General features: G+C 44.7%; 1 protein-coding gene across 1 annotated transcript in view; it reads left to right on the top strand.

The window, feature by feature from the left end:
* The window catches only part of fars2 (phenylalanyl-tRNA synthetase 2, mitochondrial), a 316,890-nt gene that overhangs the window by 2,474 nt on the left and 295,393 nt on the right, over positions 1-19,023 (top strand). The window contains exon 2 of the mRNA XM_033014599.1: positions 7,221-7,255. The gene's annotated coding sequence lies outside the window, so the exon portion shown is untranslated. The remainder of the gene's footprint in view (positions 1-7,220; positions 7,256-19,023) is intronic.

Below are 19,023 nucleotides of genomic sequence, written 5' to 3'. Positions count from 1 at the left end.
GTGTAATGTGAATGATTGATGTGTAAACATAGTGAACTGCAGATGCTGGTTTGCCAGATTGAGACCACATGCAAAATGAAAGAAAGCACCTTGTATTCCACTTGGGTAGATGACAACCCTAGTTTGCTATTTCTCCTTGGATCCCATGCGATCTAACCTCCCAGAGCAGCCTACCATGCGGTTCCTTGTCATATGCCTTGCTGGAATATATAACGTCTACAGCTCTGCCCTCATCAACCTTTTTGGTCACGTCGTCAAAAAACTAAATCAGATTTGTGAGACACGATCTCGCATGTAGAAAACCATGCTGACTATCCCGAACTAGCCATTGTCCATGTAAATGCACATATATCTTATCCCTTGGAATATTTTCCAGTAACTTTCTGACCAAAGATGTTAAACTCACAGATAACGGAGGGCCTCAATAGGCCCCGACCATGGGTGAGGAAGAGGAAGAGGATTACACTTTGTTGCCTTCTCTCACAGTGGGAAACGTTGATTCCGCTGTGGGAGGATGTTTTTATGTTAAATTCTATAGTCTTGTGTTTATCTTATTTGTGTGCTGCATGGTAACTCAAATTTCACTGCACCAATTGATGTATGTGACAATAAATGTCCTTTGTCCTTTGTCCTTTGTATGGTTCATAAAGACTAGACGGCATAGCTTTTAAAGTGGTAGGAGTAAAGTTTAAAGCAGATGTGTGGGGCAAGTTGTTTTTTGGAGATACGTTTAGTTTAGTTTGGAGATACAGCACAGAAACAGACCCTTCGGCGCACTGAGCAGCGATCCTCACACACGTACACTATCCTGCACACATTCGGGACACTTTACACTAATACCAAGATAATTAACCTACAAACCTGTACGTCTTTGGAGTGAGGGAGGAAACCAGAGCACCCGGAGAAAAACCACGCAGCTCGTGGGAAGATCGTACAAACTCCGTACAGACAAACATCAGTAGTCATGATCGAACCCGGGTCTCTGGTGCTGTGAGGCACTGAGAGTGGTGGGTGCCAGGGGTGGCAGTTCAGGTATGATTGTGACATTTAAGAGACTTGGATAATCACATGGATATGGATCATATGCAGGCAGATAAGATTGCTGTGGCATTGTGTTTGGCATTGATATAGTGGGCTGAAGGGCCCGTTCCTGTGCTGTACTGTTCTATAAGTGCAGATGTAGTTGCAGAGTTGTGGATGTAGTCCAGTCTATCATAGATACTAGACTTCCCCCATTAACTTCATCTACTACTGCTGTGTCGGGAAAGCAGCCAACATAATCAAAGTTAGACAAAAATGCTGGAGAAACTGAGTGTGTGAGGCAGCATCTATGGAGCGAAGGAAATAGGAAATGTTTCGGGTCGAAACCCTTCTTCAGACTGATGTGAGGGTGGAGGGGGGGGGGGGGCGGGAATAAGAAAGAAAGAGTAGGAGCCAGTGGGCTGAGGGAGAGCTGAGAAGGGGAGGAGAAAGTAGGGACTATCTGAAATTAGAGAACTCAATGTTCATACCACTGGTGTAGACTGCCCAAGTGAAATATGAGGTGCTGCTCCTCCAATTTACAGTGGTCCTCACTCTGGCAATGGAGGAGGCCCAGGACAGAAAGGTCGGATTCGGAATGGGAGGGGGAGTTGAAGTGCTGAGCCACCGGGAGATCAGGTTGGTTATTGCGAACTGAGCTGAATTATTCGGCGAAGCGCTCGCCAAGCCTACGCTTGGTCTCACCGATGTAGAGCAGTTGACATCTAGAGCAGCGGATGCAATAGATGAGGTTGGAGGAGGTGCAGGTGAACCTCTGCCGCACCTGGAAAGACTGCTTGGGTCCTTGAATGGAGTCAAGGGGAGGTAAAGCGACAAGTCTAGATGTCAGCTGCTCTACATCGGTGAGACCAAGCGTAGGCTTGGCGATCGCTTCGCCGAATACCTCTGCTCGGTTCGCAATAGCCAACCTGATCTCCCGGTGGCTCAGCACTTCAACTCCCCCGTCCATTCCGAATCCAACCTTTCTGTCCTGGGCCTCCTCCATGGCCAGATTGAGGACTACCGTAAATTGGAGTAGCAGCACCTCATATTTCGCTTGGGCAGTCTGCACCCCAGTGGTATGAACATTGACTTCTCTAATTTCAGATAGTCCCTACTTTCTCCTCCCCTTCTCAGCTCTCCCTCAGCCCACTGCCTCCTCCTCTTTCTTTCTTTATTTCTTTCTACTTCCCCCCCCCCCCTTTCCCCAGCCTCACATCAGTCTGAAGAAGGGTTTCGACCCGAAACATTACCTATTTCCTTCGCTCCATTGATGCTACCTCACACACTGAGTTTCTCCAGCATTTTTGTCTACCTTTGATTTTCCAGCATTTGCTGTTCCTTCTGAAACATAATCAAAGTCCTTTCCCACCTGGGTCATTCCTTTCTCTCCCCACTCCCATTTGGCAGAAGATACAGAAGCTTGAACTACACCGCCAGACTGAGGAACGATTTGTGACAGAACTTCTGCCTATATCCCTCCACACATCTGCATATTCATAGAAACATAGAAAATTAGGTGCAGGAGTAGGCCTTTCAAGCCAGCACCGCCATTCAATATGATCATGGCTGATCATCTAAAATCAGTATGCCGTTCCCGCTTTTTCCCCATATCCCTTGATTCATGTAGGTTAGCCTCAGATTCCTTGAATATGGATCAGTCCACTGACTGAAAGCAGTCTCGAAGAATCTTACCTGTTTCCTTTGACCAGCACTGAATGTCTTTCGGCATTGGTTTAGGTTTATTATTGTCACGTGTACGTCGGTACTGGGAAAAGCTTTGGTCTGCATGCTACCAAATCAAATATAACCCAGTCAAACTCTGGTACTCAGTACTCTAGTACAATAGAGGGGTCAAGGAAAGAGCGGCCCTGGTTTCAACAATCTTTCCACCACCACGCACAAGAAGCGCAAGACGGACACCATTGTGTGCAGATGCCGAGAAGTGTGTTCCAACTCTGGGCTGGACAACTTGTAATCTTGTGCGTGGACTCGATAAGAAGAAGTAGTACAACAGATACAGCAAAGTGGAAGATACAGTCCACAATATAGTTCAGTTTCAATTTCAGTTTCAGTTTAGTTTATTGTCATTGTCCCGAGGTACAGTGAAAAGTTTTTGTTCCGTGCTAACCAGTCAGCAGAAAGACAATGATTACAATTGAGCTGTTTACAGTGTACAGATACATGATAAGGGAATAATGTTTAGTGCAAGGTAAAGCTAATAAAGTCCGATCAAGGATAGTTACCAATGAGGTAGATAGTAGTTCAGCACTGCTCTCTGGTTGTGGTAGGATGAGGTGCCTGATAACAGCTGGGAAGAAACTGTCGCTGAATTTGGAGGTGTGCATTTTCACACTTCTATACCTTTTGCCTGATGGGAGAGTGTAGAAGAGAGAGTGGCCAAGGTGCGACTCATCCAGGCAGCGTGATGTATAAATGGAGTCCATAGAGGGAGGTTGGTTTGTGTGATGGTCTGACCTGCGTCCACAGTTCTCAGCAAAGTAGTGCTTCAGTTTCATAGACAAGGTCCAATGTCCGCAATAAGGCAGAGGTGAGTTGGACAGTGCCCTAGCTTACGGAAGGACCATTCAGCAGACTGATAACAGAGGGCAGGAAGGTATACCCGAGTCTGATGGTGGGCGCTTTCAAGCTTCCATATCTTCTGCCTGTTGAGATTGAGGTGAAGAAGGAGTCTTTGATTATTTGGCTACTTTTCTGAGGCAGCATTAGGTGTAGATGGAGTCAATGGTGGGGATGGACTGGGCTGCATCCACAGCTCTTTGCAATTTATTGCGGTCTTGGGAAGAACTGTTCCCAAACCATGCTTCAATTTCTAAGTGGACTAGAAGCACAGTCAGATGAACAGATTTACCAAAGTGCGGTCTGGAAATAAACTGTGGGGTTTTGATGATGATATAGCAGTGGTCAGGGGTATTAGTGGGTCTGGTTGGGCAGGAAATGTGCTGATAGCATTTGTGCAGCACGGTCTTGAGGTTGGCCTGATTGAAATGACTGGCTATGATGAGCAGGGCCACGGGGGAAGGCCGTTGGAAGAAAGCTGGAAAAGAGAGGTGCGGGTGGGACAAAGCTAGGCAGGTGATGGGTGGATGCAGCTGATTGGCAGATGGCTGGCATAAGTGACAAAGGCTAGAGGCTTTGAGGGGAATACACAGGGTGAATCATGGGGTGCATCCCCACTCAAACCACCCCCTCTCAAGGTAGTTACCCCTGCAACCGCAGGAGATGTAACACCTGTCCTTATACTTTTCACTCACCTCCATTCAGGTAGCCCAGCAGCCCTTCCAGGTGAGACAGTGATTTACATGCACCACCTCTAACCTCATCTGCTGCATCCCGTGTTCCCGTTGTGGGCTCCTGTACATCGGCAAGAAGTAGATTTGGTGACCATTTCGCTGAACACTTGATTGAATGAATTTTACTTAATGGTCATATGTGAGAAGTTACGGTGATATTCTTTGTTTTGTATAGCCAAGGTATGCAAAGAGTCACCACATAAAGGGTGCCGACAGAGTTACAAGTATCCCAGTTTAACACAAACTTATGTTTCGTCTGCCTAGGCCTGCTGGATCATCAGTAGTTTACACCCGACGACATGAATATTGAATTCTCCAATTTTAGGTAACTCTTACAAAAACCACCTTTGCGCCTACGCTCGATGTCCACCCCAGTTAGCATGTCATTGTACATGGCAGGTCGTGTCTTACTAACTTCATGGAGTTTAAAAGAGATGTGCGGGGCAGATTTTTTACAAAGAGGGTGGTGGGTGCCTGGAACTCACTGCCGGGGATGGTGGTTGAAGCAGATACATTAGTGGGATTTAAAAGATTTTGGAAAAGGATATGGGTTATGTGCAAGTAGATAAGTGGGCCTTAGCACAATGTTTGGCACAGGCATTGTGGGCCCGAGGGCCTGTTCTTGTGCTATACATTTCTAGAAACATAGAAAATAGGTACAGGAGTAGGCCATTCGGCCCTTCGATCCAGCACTGTCATTCAATATGTTCACGGCTGATCATCCAGATTCAGTACCCCGTTCCTGCTTTTTCCCCATATCCCTTGATTCCGTTAGCCCTAAGTGTTATATCCAACTTTCTCTTGAATACATCAAGTAAATTGGCCTCCACTGCCTTCTGTGGCAAAGAATTCCACAGATTCACAACTTACTGGGTGAAATGTTTTTTCATCATTTCAGTTCGAAATGGCCTACCCCTTATTCTCAAACTGGTTCTGGACTCCCCCAACATCGGGAACATTTTTCTTGCATCTATCCTGTCCAATCCCTTAAGAATTTTATATGTTTCTTTAAGATATCCTCTCATCCTTCTAAATTCCAGTGAATAGGAATTCACTGTCCACCCATTCTTTCATCATATGTCAGTCCCGCCATCCCAGGAATTAACCTTGTGAACCTGTGCTGCACTCCCTCAATGGCAAGAATATCCTTCCTCAAATTAGGAGACCAAAACTGCACACAATACTGCAGGTGCGGTCTCACCAGGGCCCTGTACAACTGCAGTTGGACCTCCTTGCTCCTAAACTCAAATCCTCTCGCTTTGAAGGCTAACATTCCATTTGCTTTCTTCACTGCCTGCTGTACCTGCATGATTACTTTAATTGATTGATGTACAAGCACACTCGGGTCTTGTTGCACCTCCCCTTTTCCTAATCTGACACCATTCAGATAATTGCCGCCTTGTTCTTCCCAACAAAGTGGATAACTTCACATTTATAGACATTATACTGCATCTGCCATGCATCTGCCCACTCACCCAACCTATCCAAGTCACCCTGCAGCCTCATAGTATCCTCCTTGCAGCTCACACTGCCACCCAGTTTTGTGTCGTCCGCAAACTTGGAAATGTTACATGTAATTCCTTTGTCTAAATTGTTAATGTAATTGGGGTCCAGGCACTGAGCCTTGCGGCACCCCACTAGTCACGGCTATGTTAATTCCCTGCATATCCACACCTATATCAGGTGCTTGTGCTTTCTGCGATGGAACCACTCATTGTAAAGTCACATGCAGAATAGCATTACAAGATTGGCACAAGTACATTAATTAAATTAGTTAATGTTTTGCAATTCCGATGAAGGTTAATTGACCTGAGTATTTTCTGTTTTATTTCAAGTTTCAAGTGCCTGAAGCTTCTTGCTTTTCAGTTAAAGATTCTGTGTATTTTAAGTGTCCTTTTTAAAATGATTATTCACAACTTGTGAACAAGACATTGCATGGTCAAGGTGACTTGATATGAACTTATTAATACCCTAATGAATTGATGACTGAAGTTGTTAATCCTTTAGTGATTCTCAGAAGAGAAAAAAAAAATAGAGGTATCATGATCTTATTGCATAACAGAATAGGTGAGAGTGTAAATGCCCTGGTTATTTTTCTGTATTTGGAAACAGGAGAAAAGTGGTAGTTTCCTATTTCTTGGATGATCCCAAATGCATCTGAGATTGGACTTTGTTCCGGGATCTTTTCTGGTTGAGAAAAATATTAAAAAATATAGCATATAGGCCAGAATGACATCTGACCTGATATGATGACGACTTAACATTACTGATCCTGTTTTGAGAGATATTGGAAATTGTCATTTTGCGGATATTGCCATTGAAAGTAATTTGTCAGATTTTGAAACTTTCCTGCCTGAGCTAGTGCTGCAGAAAATACTGTCATTTCAAAATTATGTAAAACATGCAGTAATTAACTGAAAGAGCTGCAAAAATAGTTAATAATGCACTGTGTGTACCTTCCTAATGTTCGGTACCCCACTCTCCTCACCCAGGCTCCTCTAAAACATTTATTGCATTGTAATTTCAAAGATAAACTAAATGCCTCCATCTATTCGAATTCTCAATTCTTTAGACTGCTATGTTGGCAGACAGACCACCTAGATAATGATGAAGATGTCTCAACCTGAAACATCACCCATTCCTTCCCTCCAGAGAAGCTGCCTGTCCTAATGAGTTACTCTAGCATTTCGTGTCTACCTACCTAATGGGTCCCTGCAACCACTATCAAACAAGAATGAAAGCATCCAATAGCCTGATGCTGCACTGGGTGAAATTAGCACTGTACTGGATGCTTAAATCTTGGACTATTAGGATGTAGATGTTGTATTTATGCCGTGTAATTAAGTGAGATTATAATTAAATAATTTTGTTCCTTTTCATTACCAGGAAAGGATTTTGGCAGTCAATCCAGTCTCAGAAAGGTATGATTGCTTCCATTAATTCGTTCTCTGTATAATGACAAAGAGCACATTGGGATATGTTTCAAATTGCTAGATATCACATCACTTCTTCCAACTGTTTAATTATAAACTAACTTATGGCAATATTTAATTATGGCCAGGATTATAAGTATTTTATTGTTGCCTCTCAATATTGTTTTTTCATTTGCAAAACATTTTTATGGAATTTATATTCTAAAACAAACCCTGAATAGAAGTCCATGAATCAATAGACAATAGGTGCAGGAGTAGGTCATTCGGCCCTTGGAGCCAGCACCGCCATTCAATGTGATCATGGCTGATCATCCCCAAACAGTATCCCGTTCCTGCCTTCTCCCCATATCCCCTGACTCCGCAATCTTTAAGAGCCTTATCTAGCTCTCTCTTGAAAGTATCCAGAGAACCGGCCTCCACCGCCCTCTGAGGCAGAGAATTTCACAGACTCACAACTCTCTGTGAGAAAAAGCGTTTCCTCTTCTCCGTTCTAAATTCCGTTCTTACCCCTTATTCTTAAACGGTGCCCCCTGGTTCTGGTCTCCCCCAACATTGGGAACATGTTTCCTGCCTCTAGCGTGTCTAAACCCTTAATAATCTTATATGTTTCAATAAGATCTCCTCTCATCCTTCTAAACTCCAGAGTATACAAGCCCTAAAAGCAACAATTCTTATTGCTTTTAGATATGAAGTAGCAGTACATACAAACAGTACAGTCTCTTGTTTATTGGTCCTGCAGCATTTTGGGTCTACTTTTTTTTGGTATTTGTTGATAGATGAGTGACTTTCACAATAATAGATTTTGCCTTACACAAAGTGCTGGTGTATCTCAGCGGGTCAGGCAGCATCGATGGTGAACGTGCATAAGTGATGTTTCGAGTTGGGACCATTCTTCAGACTGATTGTAGTAGGGGAGGAGAAAGCTGGAAGAGAGGTGGGAGGTGGGACAAAATCTGACGTGATAGATGGGGCAGGTGAGGGGGGTTTGATTAGCAGATAGTTGGACAAAGGCTAGACATGAATCGACAAAACATGTGAGATAAGGATAGAAGATGCATGAGTTGTGAAACCAGAGGAAGTGATAAAGGTGGAAAGGGACAGAGAAAGGGAGAAATGTGGGGCACATGTAAAGGTGGAGATAAAAACAGAGGTGGAAAGAGAGGAGGGGAGGGGGGGGGGGGCTGCACGTTTGTAGGTTACTTACCTAAAATCGGAGAATTCAGTATTCCTATCGATAGGTTGTAAGCTACGCAAGTCGATGCTGTTTCTCCAGTTTGCGTGTGGCATCACTCTGGCAGTGGAGGAGGCCCAGTACAGAAAGTGTGTAGGAAAGAACTTCAGATGCTGGTTTAGACCGAAGATTGGCGCAAAATGCAGGAGTATCTCAGTGGGACAGGAAGCACCCCTGGATGGAAAGAATGTGTGACGTTTTGGGTTGAGACCCTTCTCTGAAGAAGTTACTCCAGCATTTTGTGTCTAGCCCAGGACAGAAAGGTCATTATGGGAATGGGAAAGAGAGTTAAAATGGTTAGCAACCTGGAAATCTACGATGGACTGAGTTCAAATGTTAATTGAAACTGTTGATGAGTCTACGCTTGATCTCGCCGATTTAAATGAGGAACATTGTGGGCAGGAAATGCAGTAACTAAACCACAGACAACCAATGATAGACACAAAATGCTGGTGTAACTCAGTAGGTCAATCAGCATCCCTGGAGAACACGGATAGGACTTCAGTCTGAAGAAGTCTGACCTGAAATGTCACCCATCCACGTTCTTCAGAGATACTGCCTATCCTGCTGATTCATTCCAGCATTTTGTGTCTATCTTTGATATAAGCCAAGAGTCAAGACTGTTTTATTGTCATATGTCCCGGATGGGACAATAAAATTCTTACTTGCTGCAGCACAACAGAATATGTAAATATGTAAACATAGTACATAACGGGGGAAAATAAAAAAAATAAAAAGTTCAATAAATAACAAATATAGCGCAAATATCAAATAATAATGATCTTTTGCAGTTCAGAGCTCAGAGGTTATTCGTTGTTGTGTTTAATAGCCTGATGGCTGTAGGGAAGAAGCTGTTCCTGAACCTGGACGTTACAGTTTTCAGGCTCCTGTCCCTTCTTCCTGATGGCAATGGTGAGATGAGTGTGTAGCCAGGATCGTGTGGGTCCTTGATGATTTTGGCTGCCTTTTTGAGGCAGCGACTACAAAAAATCCCTTTGACGGTGGGGAGGTCAAAGCCAGTGATGGACTGGGCAGTGGTCACAACTTTTTATAGTCTTTTTCGCATTTGGACGTTCAAGTTGCCGAACCAGGCCATGATGCAACCAGTCAGTATGCTCCCTACCGTGCACCTGTAGAAGTTTAGGTGAATCCTCTTCGACATGCCGAATCTCCGTAATCTTCTCAGGAAGTAGAGTCGCTGATGTGCCTTCTTTATAATTGCATCTGCAATAATTGCATCTGCAGTTCCTTGTTAGTACCATACCATGTTAGGGCGGGTGGGCGGCGCGACCGATGTCGCAGCGGCCTCTGCAGTCTGTCTGTGTATTTTTTATTTTTTTGTCCTGTTGAGGGTTTAGTTTGTAATGGGTTTTTAAATGTGTATGTGTGGGGGGTGGGTGGGGGAAACTTTTAAATCTCTTCCCTGCATGGAGACCCGACCTTTTCCCTGTTGGGTCTCCGTTGCCGTTGGGGCCTAGCGCCGTGGAGCGGCCTCCAACCGGAGCGACCTGGAGGCTCAAGTCACGGAGCCTGTGGAGCTGTGGACCTACCTCCGTGGAGCTGTGGAGCTGTGGACCTACGGACCCGTGGAGCTAGCCAGCTTCGGAGCGTGGAGAGCTGCGGGGGCGAGATGCTGCGACCCGACTCCGGTGGATGGTGACACCGGGAGCTCGTGGGTCCCCGGTGGGAGACTGCTTTGCGGGGCACCGGCAGCGGCGACTTCTCCCGCCCGAATTACGGGGTTGAGAGTGACCTGGAGCGGGGCCTTACAACGCCCGGCGCGGCTGTAAATTGCCGCGGACTTGCTGGCGCCCGCCGGGGGCTCCAACATCAAGACCCGGGGCAGGGCCCTACATCGCCCGGCGTGGCTTTGAGTGGCCGCGGAGTTGCTAGCGCCGGCCGGGGGCTTTGACCTTGACTTCGGGAGAGGAATGGAGAGCAGGGGATAGACAAGTCTTTGCCTTCCATCACAGTGAGGAGGAGACTCACTGTGATGGATGTTTATGTGAATTGTGTTGGTGTGTGTCTTGGTTCTTTTTTTGTATGGCTGCAGAAACCAAATTTCGTTTGAACCTCATGTGAGGTTCAAATGACAAATAAAAGGTATTGTATTGTATTGTATAAACAGCCTATTTACTTTAGACAAAAATGCTGGAGAAACTCAGCGGGTGAGGCAACATCTATGGAGCGAAGGAATGAGGCAACGTTTCAGGTCGAGACCCTTCTTCAGACAGGAAAAAAGTCCGAAGAAGGGTCTCGAACCGAAATGTTGCCTATTTCCTTCGCTCCATAGATGCTGCCTCACCCGCTGAGTTTCTCCAGCATTTTTGTCAACCTTCCAGCATCTGCAGTTCCCTCTAAAACCTGTTTACCTAAAACCCACCCCTTTTATTTCCACCTCCCTTCCATGTGCCCCACCTCGATGTGCCATGTGTCTATATATTTTTGCCTTTGTTGTTTTTAGAACCTTGTGGTTTTATCCAAGTTTGATGGCATGTAATTGTAAGGCTTTATTGTATTTGGATAAGGGGGAGAAATGAGGGCCGGGGCAGTTTACTGTTCTGGATGTCAGATGTGGGAGGTCATGGAGTCTGAGTGCTCTCCAGACGTCCACATCTGCGCCAGGTGCGTCGAGATGGGGCTCCTAAGGGACCGCGTTAGGAACCTGGAGCAGCAACTCGATGACCTCTATCTGCTCAGGGAGAGCGAGGAGGTCATAGAAAGGAGTTACAGGGAGGTGGTCACTCCAAGACCACGGGAGACAGAAAACTGGGTCACAGTTAGGAAGGGCAATGGGCAGAGGCAGGGACTGGTGAGTACCCCGGTGGCTGTACACCTTGAAAATAAGTACTCATGTTTGAGTAAGGGTGGGGGAGACAGCCTACCTGGGGGCAGCGACAGCGGCCGGGCCTCTGGCACAAAGACCGGTCCGGTTGCTCAGAAGGGTAAGGAAAAGAAGGGGAGGGCAATTGTAATAGGGGACTCTATAGTCAGGGGGTCGGATAGGCGATTCTGTGGACGCAGACAGGAGTCCCGGATGGTAGTTTGCCTCCCTGGTGCCAGGGTCAGGGATGTGTATGAACGTGTCCAAGAAATCCTGAAATGGGAGGGAGAGGAGCCTGAGGTTGTGGTGCATATAGGTACCAACGACATAGGTAAAAAAAGAGAAGAGGTCCTGAAAGAAGAATTTAGGGAGTTAGGTAGAGAGTTAAGGAGAAGGACTGGAAAGGTATCAATCTCAGGATTACTGCCTGTGCCACGCGACAGTGAGAGTAGGAATGGAGCGAGGTGGAGGATAAATGCGTGGATGAGGGACTGGTGCAGTGGGTATGGATTCAAGTTTCTGGATCATTGGGACCTCTTTTGGGGAAGGTGCGACCTGTACAGAAAGGACGGGTTGCACTTGAACTCAAGGGGGACCAATATCCTGGCGGGGAGATTTGCAAAGGCTACTGGGGAGACTTTAAACTAGTATGGTTGGGGGGAGGGACTCAATTTGGGAAAGCTAGCAGTCAGTGTGTGAAGCAGGGGGCAGAGAATGGTAGCACTCTGACCCAAAATGTAGGGGAAAGAGAAGAAAAAGAAAATAATCAGAGAATAAGAGAGGGTGGGTTTCTTAAATGTGTATATTTTAATGCTAGGAGCATTGTAAGAAAAGTGGATGAACTTAGAGCCTGGATTGACACCTGGAAGTATGATGTTGTGGCGATCAGTGAAACATGGTTGCAGGAGGGCTGTGATTGGAAACTAAATATTCCAGGATTTCGTTGCTTCAGGTGTGATAGAATTGGAGGGGCAAGAGGTGGAGGTGTTGCATTGCTTATCAGGGAAGATATTACAGCAGTGCTTTGGCAGGATAGATTAGAGGGCTCGTCTAGGGAGGCTATTTGGGTGGAACTAAGAAATGGGAAAGGGGTAGCAACACTTATAGGGGTGTATTATAGACCGCCAAATGGGGAGCGAGAATTGGAAGAGCAAATATGTAAGGAGATTGCAGATATTAGTAGTAAGCACAAGGTAGTGATTGTGGGAGATTTCAATTTTCCACACATAGACTGGGAAACACATTCTGTAAATGGGCTGGATGGGTTGGAGTTTGTAAAATGTGTGCAGGATAGTTTTTTGCAACAATACATAGAAGTACCTACTAGAGAAGGGGCGGTACTGGACCTCCTGTTAGGAAATGAGATGGGTCAGGTGGCAGAGGTATGCGTTGGGGAACAGTTCGGGTCCAGTGATCACAATACCATTAGTTTCAATATAATTATGGAGAGGGACAAAACTGGACCTAGGGTTGAGATTTTTGATTGGAGAAAGGCTAACTTTGAGGAGATGCGAAAGGATTTAAAAGGAGTAAATTGGGACAGTTTGTTTTATGGGAAAGATGTGGAAGAGAAATGGAGTACATTCAAAGGTGAAATTTTAAGAGTACAGAATCTTTATGTCCCTGTTCGGTTGAAAGGAAATCGTAAAAATTGTAAAGAGCCATGGTTTTCAAGGGAAATTGGACACTTGGTTCGGAAAAAGAGGGATATCTACAATAGTTATAGGCAGCATGGAGTAAATGAGGTGCTTGAGGAGTATAAAGAATGTAAAAAGAATCTTAAGAAAGAAATTAGAAAAGCTAAAAGAAGATATGAGGTTGCTTTGGCAAGTAAGGTAAAAGTAAATCCGAAGGGTTTCTACCGCTATATTAATAGCAAAAGGATAACGAGGGATAAAATTGGTCCATTAGAGAGTCAGAGTGGCCAACTATCTGCAGAGCCAAAAGAGATGGGGGAGATATTGAACAGTTTCTTTTCTTCGGTATTCACCAAGGAGAAGGATATTGAATTATGTGAGGTAAGGGAAACAAGTAGAGTAGCTATGGAAACTATGAGGATCAAAGAAGAGGAAGTACTGACACTTTTGAGAAATATAAAAGTGGATAAGTCTCCAGGTCCGGACAGGATATTCCCTAGGACATTGAGGGAAGTTAGTGTAGAAATAGCAGGGGCTATGGCAGAAATATTTCAAATGTCATTAGAAACGGGAATAGTGCCGGAGGATTGGCGTACTGCGCATGTTGTTCCATTGTTTAAAAAGGGGTCTAAGAGTAAACCTAGCAATTATAGACCTATTAGTTTGACGTCAGTGGTGGGCAAATTAATGGAAAGAATACTTAGAGATAATATATATAAGCATCTGGATAAACAGGGTCTGATTAGGAACAGTCAACATGGATTTGTGCCTGGAAGGTCATGTTTAACTAATCTTCTTGAATTTTTTGAAGATGTTACTCGGGAAATTGATGAGGGTAAAGCAGTGGATGTTGTGTATATGGACTTCAGTAAGGCCTTTGACAAGGTTCCTCATGGAAGGTTGGTTAAGAAGGTTCAATGGTTGGGTATTAATGGTGGAGTAGCAAGATGGATTCAACAGTGGCTGAATGGGAGATGCCAGAGAGTAATGGTGGATGGTTGTTTGTCAGGTTGGAGGCCAGTGACGAGTGGGGTGCCACAGGGATCTGTGTTGGGTCCACTGTTGTTTGTCATGTACATCAATGATCTGGACGATGGTGTGGTAAATTGGATTAGTAAGTATGCAGATGATACTAAGATAGGTGGGGTTGCGGGAAATGAAGAAGAGTTTCAAAGTCTACAGAGAGATTTATGCCAGTTGGAAGAGTGGGCTGAAAGATGGCAGATGGAGTTTAATGCTGATAAGTGTGAGGTGCTACATCTTGGCAGGACAAATCAAAATAGGACGTACATGGTAAATGGTAGGGAATTGAAGAATGTAGGGGAACAGAGGGATCTGGGAATAACTGTGCACAGTTCCATGAAAGTGGAATCTCATGTAGATAGGGTGGTAAAGAAAGCTTTTGGTGTGCTGGCCTTTATAAATCAGAGCATTGAGTATAGAAGTTGGGATGTAATGTTAAAATTGTACAAGGCATTGGTGAGGCCAATTCTGGAGTATGGTGTACAATTTTGGTCGCCTAATTATAGGAAGGATGTCAACAAAATAGAGAGAGTACAGAGGAGATTTACTAGAATGTTGCCTGGGTTTCAGCAACTAAGTTACAGAGAAAGGTTGAACAAGTTAGGGCTTTATTCTTTGGAGCGCAGAAGGTTAAGGGGGGACTTGATAGAGGTTTTTAAAATGATGAGAGGGATAGACAGAGTTGACGTGGAAAAGCTTTTCCCACTGAGAGTAGGGAAGATTCAAACAAGGGGACATGACTTGAGAATTAAGGGACTGAAGTTTAGGGGTAACATGAGGGGGAACTTCTTTACTCAGAGAGTGGTAGCTGTGTGGAATGAGCTTCCAGTGAAGGTGGTGGAGGCAGATTCGTTTTTATCATTTAAAAATAAATTGGATAGTTATATGGATGGGAAAGGAATGGAGGGTTATGGTCTGAGCGCAGGTATATGGGACTAGGGGAGACTATGTGTTCGGCACGGACTAGAGGGGTCGAGATGGCCTGTTTCCGTGCTGTAATTGTTATATGGTTATATGGTTATATGCTCCCCCTGGTGGCTCAGTGGAAAAATGTAGGTAATGCATGGTAAACATGTCTGAAGGTGAGGTTTTAGATGCGTGTTGTGTTTCACGCGCTGCGAGTGATGTCGCCTGGCCGCTCACTGCCCGCCCATTATTCAAAAGAGACACACAAAGAACGAGCAAGTCGGGTCATGGACTGGGACCAAAGATCATAGCTGAAGACTCTCTCACCCCCGGCCTCGCTCTGGCGCCTGGTGCCTGCAGCTGGAGCTGGAGCCTGGAGCTGGAGTGAGGGAATATTGCGTTCGGGATCCAGCCTTACCCTGTGACGCCGCGCACCCCCCCCGACCCACCCCACCCCTCAAACTCTACCCCCCTCCCGTTCCCTCTCTGCCCCCCTCCCGCTCCCTCTCTGCCCTCTGCCCCGTGCCTTTTGCCTCTGCCCTCTGCCCTCTCTGTGTCCCCTGCCCTCCCACTGTCCCCCCCCCCCCCCCTGCAACCAACGGGTCCCCCATGGTCTCGTGTCATATATAAATATCAAGCCAAACTGGTGTACAATAGGTAGTGCGAAGGGAAAGATACAAAGTGCTGTTCTCAACATTTTATTGTAACTGTTCCGGAGACTAAGTCCAATGTCTGTATTGCGGTGGAGGTGAATTGGACAGTACTCTAGCTTATAGGCGCAGCGTTACAGTTGCTGCCTTATCGCACCAGAGACCCAGATTTGATCCTGACTATGGGTGCTGTCTGTACGGAGTTTGTACGTTCTCCCATTAACTGCGTGGGTTTTCTCCAGATGCTCTGGATTTCTCCCACACTCCAAAGACATGCAGGTTTGTAGGTTAATTGGCTTTGGTAAAATTGTCAATTGTTCGTAGTGTGTGTAGGTTAGTGCTAGTGTACGGGGTGATCGCTGGTCAGCGTGGACTTTGTGGGCTAAAGGGCCTGTTTCCATGATGTATCTCTAAAATAAAAAAATAAAACTTATAGAAGGAGCGTTGAGAAGCCTGATAACAGAGGGGAAGAAGCTGTTTTTAAGACTGCGCGCTTTCAAGCTTCTGTATCTCCTGCATATAAATGTAAGTTGCTGTTAAATGTATAAATTGGCACATTAAGGCTCAACCAATGTCAGTGATGACATTTTATGCCAATTCAAAACAGAGCTTAGAACTACAGTCAAATTTTATCTGTAGGTATTTAGCACAGATGGTACTTTGATATTTGAAGGACCACTTTAGTGATGTTGACTGAGACAATGAATCAGACAGCTCTATTCATGTTCAGGTAGCTGTAAAAGATCTAATGCTTTATTTGAAGGGAATTCCCTTTAATTATTGGCCAATATTAATCATCTACAGCACCACTACAAACAAATTATTTAGACATCCACCAATTCTGAGACCGTGCTATGTTAGTTTTGGCTGCTGGAATATGCATAGAACGAGCTGTCAGAGGGGGTAGTTGAGGCAGGTACTATCGGAACGTTTAAGAAACATTTATACAGGAACATGGATAGGACAGGCTCGGAGGCATATGGACCAAATACGGGCAGGTTGGGCCGAAGGGCTGTTTCATCGCTCTACGACTCTATGACTCTATATATATATACACATTAAAAATAAAAAGATTTTGCAGTATTTTGAAGTATCTTGAGGATGTTAAAAGTGGTATATATACACATGATTTCTGCAGCTTTGTTTTGTGGATTGAAAATAAAAAAAACGCAGATGCTGAAAATCTGAAATTAAAATAAGAAATGTGAGGGAAACACTGCAGGTCAGGCAGCATCTGTGGTATGGGTGTATAAAATTATGAGTGGCATAAATAGGTCGGGCAGTCATCACCTTTTTCCCAGGGTGGAAATATCAAAGACGAGAGGGCATAGGTTTAGGTGAAAGAGGCAAAGTTTAATGAGATGTGCGGGGCAAGTTTTGTTTTGTAAACTGTGGGGGGAGTTCCTGCAAGACACTGACGGGGGTGGTGGTGAAGGCAGATATGTTTGTGGTATTTAATAGGCTGTTAGATAGGCATCTGCATGGAATAGACAATAGGTGCAGGAGTAGGCCATTCGGCCCTTCGAGCCAGCACCGCCATTCAATATGATCATGGCTGATCATCCCCAATGTTCCTGCTTTCTCCCCATATCCCCTGACTCTGCTATTTTTAAGAGCCCTATCTAGCTCTTAGAATGGAGGGGTACGGACCATGTGTAGGCAGAGGAGATTAGTTTAACCAGGCATCATGTTTGGCATGGACATTGTGGGGTGAATGCCCTGTTCCTGTGCGGTTCTATGCTCTAAGAATGTTGTGTGATAACTGCATTGTATAATCTGTGCTTTGTTTTTTTGAACAAAAAACTGCGGATGCTCAAAATCTGAAATTAAATAAAAATAAATATGGGGAAAAATACAGCAGGTCAGATGGTGATTGAATTAATATTGAGGCTGAAGATGGTATGTTAGTTCTGATGATTATGAAATAGATAGGATGAGGTGGGCCAGGACATCAAAACCCACTCAATTATACCTATGAACTGTTCGAATTAAAATTAGCTACGTCATTTTATCCTTTCCTGGGTATTTTTGTCTGGACAATCTGGTGTTTTTTCCAAGTAGACATTTGGTAGAGTGAATATTTGGATCCCATTACCAAATTTGTTCCCTTCCTACTATTCTTTCCCTGCCCTGCATCTAAACCGGACACAAACTTTTTTTGTCACATTTGATCCCAGAATAAACTTTTGAATCACATGTCGGCTCCATTGCTGAGTTTGCCTATATCTCCCTCGGTAACATACCTAATGTTGCCCTGCCTGGGTTTATCTTGCTAACATATTTATTGTTGCCTTTGACTAAAAAAATGCCAATGCACTTCTGATCTTCACATTTGTTCTATTCTCCATAAACATGAACTCTTTCATTGTTGCATTACTTGCATTGTCATATTGTGTGATTTTCCTCTCCTCTCCTGTGCTTGCTGATCAACAACAGTCCAATACTTCTGCTGGCAGGTACCTAAATTCTGTACTTTTCTCTGAACTCTACTGTGCTTTTCCTGCCTACTTGAAGACAAACTTATCTTGACCAGCTTTTGATTATCTCTCCCGATACATGGATAGGAAATGTTTAAAGGGATAGGGGCCAAACGCAGGCTGGTGGGATTAGCGTAGATGGAACATCGTGGCCAGCATGGGAAAATTAAGCCAAACCTTTTTTCATGTTGTGTGACTCAACTTTATGTGTAAAAATACTATTCCCATACATTCCCTTTAAATTTTGCCCATCTCAAAATAAAGCTATGCCCTCTAGTCTTTAACATTTCTGCCCTTGTATAAATATATTCTGACTGTCTATCATAGGTCATCGAGTGATACAGCGTGGAAGCAAGCCCTTCGGCCCACCTTGCCCACACCGGCCAACATGTCCCTGCTACAGTAGTCCCACCTGCCTGCAATTGGTCCTTTTTTCCCCCAAACCTGTCCTATCCATATACCTATCTAACTGGTTCTTAAACGTTGGGATAGTCCCAGCCTCAACTACCACCTCTGGCAGCTTGTTCCATACACCCACCACCGTTTGTGTGAAAATGTTTCCCCTCAGATTCCTAATAAATAATTTCCCCTTCACCTTAAACCTATGCCTTCTGGTCCTCAATTTACCTACTCTGGGCAAGAGACTTTGTGCATCTACCTGATCTATTCCTCTCATGATTTTTTTACACCTCTACAAGATCACCCCTCATCTTCCTGCGCTCCAACGAATAGAGTTCCAGCCGACACAACCTCTCCCTAAAGCTCAGACCCTCTAGTCCTTGCAACAGTCGATGCCTCTCATTATTTTATATACTTTTATCTAATCTACTATGGTGAGATACATCGTTATTTCTTGCAGCACATGCTGTGACAGATGTCATTGAAAGCTTCAAACCTGTTAGCTAGCTATTACTTTCACAATTTTCAAAATGTTTCATTGCAATGATGATTGCTGCAATCCTCTCAGAAACCACTTATCCATGAGTGATACCTTTGTTTGGTTAAAAG

This window comes from Amblyraja radiata, chromosome 2, assembly GCF_010909765.2.
Source record: "Amblyraja radiata isolate CabotCenter1 chromosome 2, sAmbRad1.1.pri, whole genome shotgun sequence".
Taxonomy (NCBI): domain Eukaryota; kingdom Metazoa; phylum Chordata; class Chondrichthyes; order Rajiformes; family Rajidae; genus Amblyraja; species Amblyraja radiata.
This window is presented reverse-complemented; position numbering and strand designations above follow the sequence as displayed.